The sequence below is a fragment of the Nicotiana tabacum genome, chromosome 5, assembly GCF_000715075.1.
Source record: "Nicotiana tabacum cultivar K326 chromosome 5, ASM71507v2, whole genome shotgun sequence".
Classification (NCBI taxonomy): domain Eukaryota; kingdom Viridiplantae; phylum Streptophyta; class Magnoliopsida; order Solanales; family Solanaceae; genus Nicotiana; species Nicotiana tabacum.
This window is the reverse complement of record NC_134084.1, coordinates 80,473,209-80,480,411: the sequence shown is the minus strand read 5'-3', so window position 1 is coordinate 80,480,411 and position 7,203 is coordinate 80,473,209.

The window sequence follows — 7,203 nt, the reverse complement described above, 5'->3', positions numbered from 1 at the left end:
ACCAGGTACCTAGATCTTTCCAGGTACCGGAAGAAACAAATGCAACAAACTCAACCATAAAAGAGCTTGAACAAATCTATTTGTTCACAAAATTCCAAGATATGAAGGTTTACTTTGGAACGAGGTTGAGCCTCGAACTCAGGCTTTGAATTATTGAATATTTTAAAGCTAACATTGATTGTTTTGCATGGTCTCATTCAGATATGAAAAGTATTCCACTAGATATGAATGTCCATAAGTTAAGTTTGGATCTTAATTTTCCTCCAATAAAGTAGAAGAAGCGGCCGATAGCCAAGGTCAGTAACAGATTTGTAAAGGAAGAGGTAACTAGGTTGCTAAATATAGGTTCGATACGGGAAGTAAGTTATTTTGATTGGTTAGCTAACGTAGTAGTTGTACCCGAAAAGAACAATAAGCTTAGAATGTGTATAGACTATAAGGATTTAAAGCCCTAAGGATTCCTTTCCATAGCCAAACATCGACCAAATGATCAATTCTATGACTGGGCATGAGCTGATGAGTTTGCTTGATGCATTCTATGATTATAATCAAATAAGGATGCACCCGAATGATCAAGAAAAAACTTTATTTATTACAAATTTTGGTACATATTGTTACAAAGTGATACCTTTTGGGCATAAAAATGCTAGAGCCTCTTATCAGAGGTTCGTTACTAAGATGTTTGAACGTCAAATTGGTAAAAAAATGGAAGTCTATATTAACAACATGTTGGTTAAGTCTCTCAGTGTAAGGGATCATTTGACCCATCTTCAAGCAATATTCGACATCTTGAGGAAGTACAACATGAAGCTCTATCCGGAGAAGTACACTTTTGAAATTGGGTCCAGAAAATTTCTTCTCTTCTTGGTTTCTCAAAGAGGAATTGAAGTAAATCCTAAAAGATTAAGGTCATAGAAGATATTCTTGACCAACTGAAAAATATAAAGGAGGTACAAAGGTTGACCGACAGGTTGGCGGCCCTTAGAAGATTCATATTGAGGTCATCAGAGAAAGGTCACCATTTACTTGGAGTTTATCATATGAGGAGAAAAACTTAGGAAGATGACAGAGAAGGAATTTTAAATATAGATGACTGCATCTTTGAAGTCCTTGACTTGGAGATAACTGCATTTGAGAACATTCCTGTCCAGCCTACTGCTTCAAGCTTCTCGAGCAATTGCTCTAAGTCCTCGGAGACCGAGGAAGAAGATGAAGATAATGATGAAGATAAGGGTGAAGGTGTTGAACCTGATGAGTGATCAGCTCCAACCCTACACCACTATATAATGGCAAGGAGTAGGCAATGCAGCTTTTACCCGAAGGGTCGGGATCGATTTCCACAGGGAGTTAATATTGGTTGGGAATTGGGTTTCTATCTAATCTAGCTATGCACGTTGCTCTTAATTGCACTTCTAAACATGTTTGGATTTGTTACTATTCTACTTTCAATACTATTGATTGCTGAAAATAAACTAAGTACAATCTTTTGTAAAGTTTTCTCAAGTAATAAAAAGTACTAGGGAAGTGACTTATACCTAGGAGAGTATCTAATGGAATCTAAAATTTAGGACAAGCTTGTTATATTTGGGATTGTGATATAACCATTAAACATAGTTACTCACTCTATACCCCTCGGTAGTTTGAGTGACTTTGCCCTAATTGACTTTTTAAAGCCCAATTGGATATTCAAACAAATCAAGTAAAATTGGCTCAAGTCGGGTATTACTATCTCTAGGTTTAACCCTTTAATTGGGGCTATCAATCTCTTAAGTGCACCTCAATTCTTTGTTAGCCTGAATTTCCTAGACTTTGTCCCTCTTTCTCAAAAAGAGTCTAAGTCATAAAGGCATGAATCAGTATTTGCAACCACTAATTCTACAATTAAAGCATGAATCAAGCTAAATATCACTAACACATAAACAATTAAGCCCTAAAATAGAAGACCCATTAAATACCCGCACTAGGGTTGGTTTACAACCCTAGCTAATAGGTTTAGCTACTCATAATAAAGGTAGAAATCAAAGATGAAGATGAAATATAAGTCATAAAAGTTGATTACAAGATTAAAATCTAATAATATAAGCTAAAGCTACTCTAAAATTACTCAAAGTAGTAAAATACGGCTGTTCACGAGCTCCTTCGTAAAAAAGATAACCTAAAAATCTGAAAAAGTTCTATTTGCACACAGATGAAATTACTGGTCATAAATACCCCTACGGAGGTTCCGCTGTCAGCGCAATACTTAGCGCCTCAACGCGTAAACATTCGCAGCCGCGCAAAAGCAAGCGCGGACCGCGTTTCTTCCATTTTGAACTGGGGCTGGGCTTGATTTCGTTGGGTGCGTAAAATAGGCCACCTCAGCATTGTCTTCGACCGCGGTCGCGTAAAATGTTCACGGATCGCGCTTTTCATTTAAGCTCAAATTTTCAGGCCTCTGAATCTTTAATTCGCCTTCAGCGGATTAAACATCGCGGCTGCGTCAAGTATTCCGCTGCCGCACTATTTCACCGCGGTATCTGTTGTGCCCAAAATTGACTCTCTGAATCACAATTCCGCTGTCAGCGTATTTATGGCCACCTCGGCGGTAGACCTTCCGCGGACTCTCTTTTCCTTCGGTGTCAGCGCTTTTGTCTCAGCTTTGATCTTTTGCAGGTTTAACTCCTTTATGAGCTGGTTATGACTTTCTTGCTTCATTTTGACCAAACGCTGCAAACAAGCATAATAAGTCAGTTTTCGAGAATAAATTTACACAATTTTCATCCAAAACCTAAGCAAAAGAGAGCATATGATAGGCTAGAATCCATAGTTATCAACTCCCCCAAACTTAAGCTTTTGCTTGTCCTCAAGCAAAGAAAGTAATTCCCACCTCCACAAGGTAAAAGAAAAAAAGATCAGCTATTCTAAGGTGACTTCAGCAAGCATCAATTGGGACTAATAATTACCCTCAACACCAATGTATTATCAACAACATACAACCTTTTTAGCACCATGGCTCTAGTGCGACACAAGAGCTTCAAGAGTTGACTTAACTCATCAAGGAAGCTCGCTCTACTACATAGATCGTTGTGAAACCAAAAATCTTTCTCCTCTGCTCTCCATAAGCAAATATTACTTTAGATTATAGCACTCAGAACAAGGTTTGTGGAAAAATACACTCATCTCTCTCAAGGGAATGTCACAAGTCCGGCTCTAAGTACCATAAGTTTTCCCCTCATGTGAATCACCACTAATGTAAGCTTACTCAACTCGAAATCATATAGGGATTTTGCGGGATGTAATGAAGGCTTTTGGTTTAAGGTAGGATATATAGGTCTATGTAGGTTTCATCTTTCCTTAAGCACTTTATTTTTTTCATTTCGGCTCACACTTTCTTGACTCTTTGAGTCATTTTCTTCTTACTTAGGGGACTAGAGAGACACACTGTCACTCTTTCTTGTTCATGACAATCATTTTTCTCCTTTATAATCAATCTAAGCCTTTCATAATTGCTTTTATTGAATCCCTTATTTTTTTCTACATTGTTCAATTTCTTTTTGACTTTTTATCTTTTCTTTATTTTTCTTTTGCCTTCCCTTTTCTTTATTTTGTAGATTTTATTACTTTTTCATTCCTCATCTCTCTCCCCAAACTTATGCTTTTGCCAATTGTACTAAGAAAAGATCGGGTGCGAACAGAGGATCATTTTAGAATGGATAAAGGCTTGTATCATAGTTATTGAAAGAATAAGAGCTATGGCTCAACGGGGTTGACTAGAGATATCATATTTGGTGGGCTATGCATGCTTTCAGGTTTTCAATTTGGATCAATGAGAGCCTATAATCATTTCTCAAGTTGAGCTACACTTAGAATTTTTCCTAGACAAATATTTGGGGCAAGTTCTAGACTTATTGGCACGCGACTTGGACTTGTACATCAATACCTCACCTCACAAGCTATTGGATTGCTAAAGAGAACAGAGTCGAGGGCTCAAAACAACCTTAGCTAAGATTGAGCAACATAAATGGCTCCTAAAAACCACTCGGTGATTGTTTAGTTAACACAAGAGTCTAAAGATCAAAACTAGCACCTTTCTTTTCAAATCAACTTGTCTCTAACTATAAGGTCAAAGGTAAATGAATTAGGACCAAGTGAAGCTTTGCCTGAGACACTTTTATTTATTACTACTATTTACCCAAAAAATGAAGTAAACGAACTCAAACCCTTAAGAAGGTTGTCATGCAATCCATCATCGGGAACAGCCACCCGGTTCACACAAATTCTACCTTTGGAAAGAACCGTGGCATTAAGAAAATCAAAGGCTTATTCACAAAAACTTGAAAAAGTAAGAAGTTACAAACTGAAAAAGAGACTACTAAATGAAAATAAGAAGCTATAGTATTAAGGAAAATTGCAAAAGAAGTAATAAAGTAAAATACAAAAAGTAAACTGAATATGTACAATAGGGGATTGAGATGAATATACATAAGAGGAGAATGAATATATACATGAAAAGATAACTTTATATCCATACCGAAACTGAAAAATAATGACAAGTGAAAAATAACGATAAAGAAAAATAAGTATTATAATTACAAACCAATCACCAAATCAAAATATGACCACCCCCCAAACAAAAACTAGCATTGCTCTCAATGCTAAAGGCAAAAATAAGATCAAAGAGGGGTTAGAGAGTAAAAAAAACTCCCTATGGATCCTCTGTTTGCATGGGGCCACTGGCTGGGTCTTGTGGCTGGCCTGAGTCACCTCCCTCGGGGTCCTCCAGCTCAATCTCCAAGTCATCAGTCTGGGAAATCACCCCTCTCCTCATGGTCTCTCTATCAGCCTCCTGCTCTGGTGCCTGTGCTGCCTCAACTGCTGGACTTGCTCCTCCAATAGTAGATCCAATGGGATGTCTCCAACTTATCTAATCTTTTCCACCTCCTTCCTCAGCAGCTTTACCGACTTCTTTGAAGCTCAAGTATTCTTCATTTTCTTTGTGCTTTTGACCAGTTCCTTGATTTTTTTCCCTTGTGCCTCCAAAGCATCCATGATGAGCTTCTGGTTGTCCAGGAGCTTCTTCTAATTGTCCAAAAGCTCCTTAAGTGATTCATCTACTAAAGCAGGGACCTGAAGTTGTTGTCGGAGCTGACTGAGCTGCCACTGTACTAGATATGACAGACAACTTTGATGTAGCTACCTGCATCCAGTTGTTGATGCTGGACAAATTCTGGTTAACCCTCAGTGCAGTGAGAGGGTAAGCTGATGAAGAACGCACCAAAGAGGGCATTGAAGTTGATGGTCCGGAGGGAGGATGAGGTATGGCAGTGGGAGGCTCGGAACCAGTGGCCACCACCTCTGGCTCTTCAAACTGGCTAGTGGAAGTGGAGGCTTTGCCCTTAGACTTGGGGTTGTCGGAACCCTAAAGGCTGTACCAGGAAAATGGTCTCTTAGGCTTCACCTTGGTGTCAAAATCCCTTCCCTTGACTTCCTGATCCTCCAAGTACATGGTGAGAAAGTTCGGGAAAGGGTATGAACTCTCATTCTTGTTGACCACCCTGGTGATCACTCTGGACATGATATTTCCAACATTGATCGGGTACCCCGCCTTGATGGTCCCCACTATAATAGCCCGAGAGACCGGCATATCACTGTCATCAGTAGTGGGGTCTAATCGGCTACACACGAACGTCTCCCAACCCTTTGCCTCAAAGCTCAATGTGTTCCTGTAGATCGGGACCCCATGTGTCAGCCAAGCTGGAGTAGTTCCTGGGCAGGCCAATCATCCATGGCCACGTTCTCTAAATACAAGACCTCATCCTCGTCATTGAACCCAGCATAATCATTCAGCGTCTTGCCATCAAATCTGATCTTCCGGTTCAGCACCTTGGTCACATAGGTGCCCCTTTTGATGTGGGCAACATTGGCATAAAACTCCTTGACCAAGTGCTCATTGGCCTCCGGCATCTTGCTTGTGAAGAATTTCCACCCCCCTCTTTCATCAAATTGCCTCTTCACATTGGGGTTGTGGGGTAGAAGATCATTTTCTATAAAATGCCTCTCATGTGTGAGTAACCTTTGAGGCCACCATTCTCGAAACTTATGGTAGGCTTTCTCACTGACATATCTTTCTTACCATACCACAGGGTTCCTCGTTCTCTCAAAACCTCCTGTTTAGGTGTCACCACCCCTCCCGTCATCAGGGATCATATCAGCTACATCAATTGGGACCTGTCTAGGTGGAGAGACTAGAGGATAGGCTGATGCTGAAGATTCACTACTTGTCTCTGAGCCATCAGACGACTCAGAAGAAGCAGGAGAAGTAGGGGAACCTGGGGGTGTAGGCTCATCACTCAACTGAAATCTCCCCTGGAAGTCTGCAGGAATATGGGTCGGCACTGAATTCCCTTTTGAAGCTTCCAGGTAGGGGACATACTCACTACATTCCAAGTGGGATGTGGCTCTATCCGCAACTTTGATTGTTTTCCTCAGCTTCCCAATTGATTTCTGGACCGCTAGTGGCAATTTGGTCCTTCCTTGACCTCCTCTTCCCCTATCTCGGGAGGATTCATCCCTCCCTTTCTGTGCATCACCGACACCTCTAGATCGTACCATTGTCTGCAGAGAAAATTAGTGAAAGATCATTAGTATTGGTGTTAGAAGAACCATCAATGAAAAATAGAAGAAAAGTTGACAGTGTTGCACAAGCAGAGGTCCGCTAACAACGGAAAAAGGAGAGCGGTCGTGGAATGTGTACCGCTGATAGTGGAAAAAGGGCCGCAGCCGAAGAGGACTGGGGATTAGACTACCCATACTCTGAACCTGAGGTACCGCTGAGAGCGAAAAAATGGGCGCGACTGCGAAAGCTGCACCGCTGTTTGCGAAAAACAAACGTGGCCGTGGATCCAAGTTGATAAGTCTCTGAATTAGATATCCGCGGTCCGCAAAAATTTTAGTGCGGCCACGTAAAGCAGACCGCTCTCAGCAAAATTTCCACCGCTGACCGTGGAAAATAAACCATTTTTATCTTAGGCTTCCACAAGAATGCTGACCGCAGAATTACAACCGCGGCCGCGGAATTCAAAAATCAAATGGGCAACCTAGGGTTTCACTTTTTAAGTTATTAACAAGTATCAAGAACACCATCAAACCCTACTAGGTATGCACCACAAGTTTATTTTTCAATTTTTAGCATCAACTAATTACCAACTACTTAACCCTAGTTAA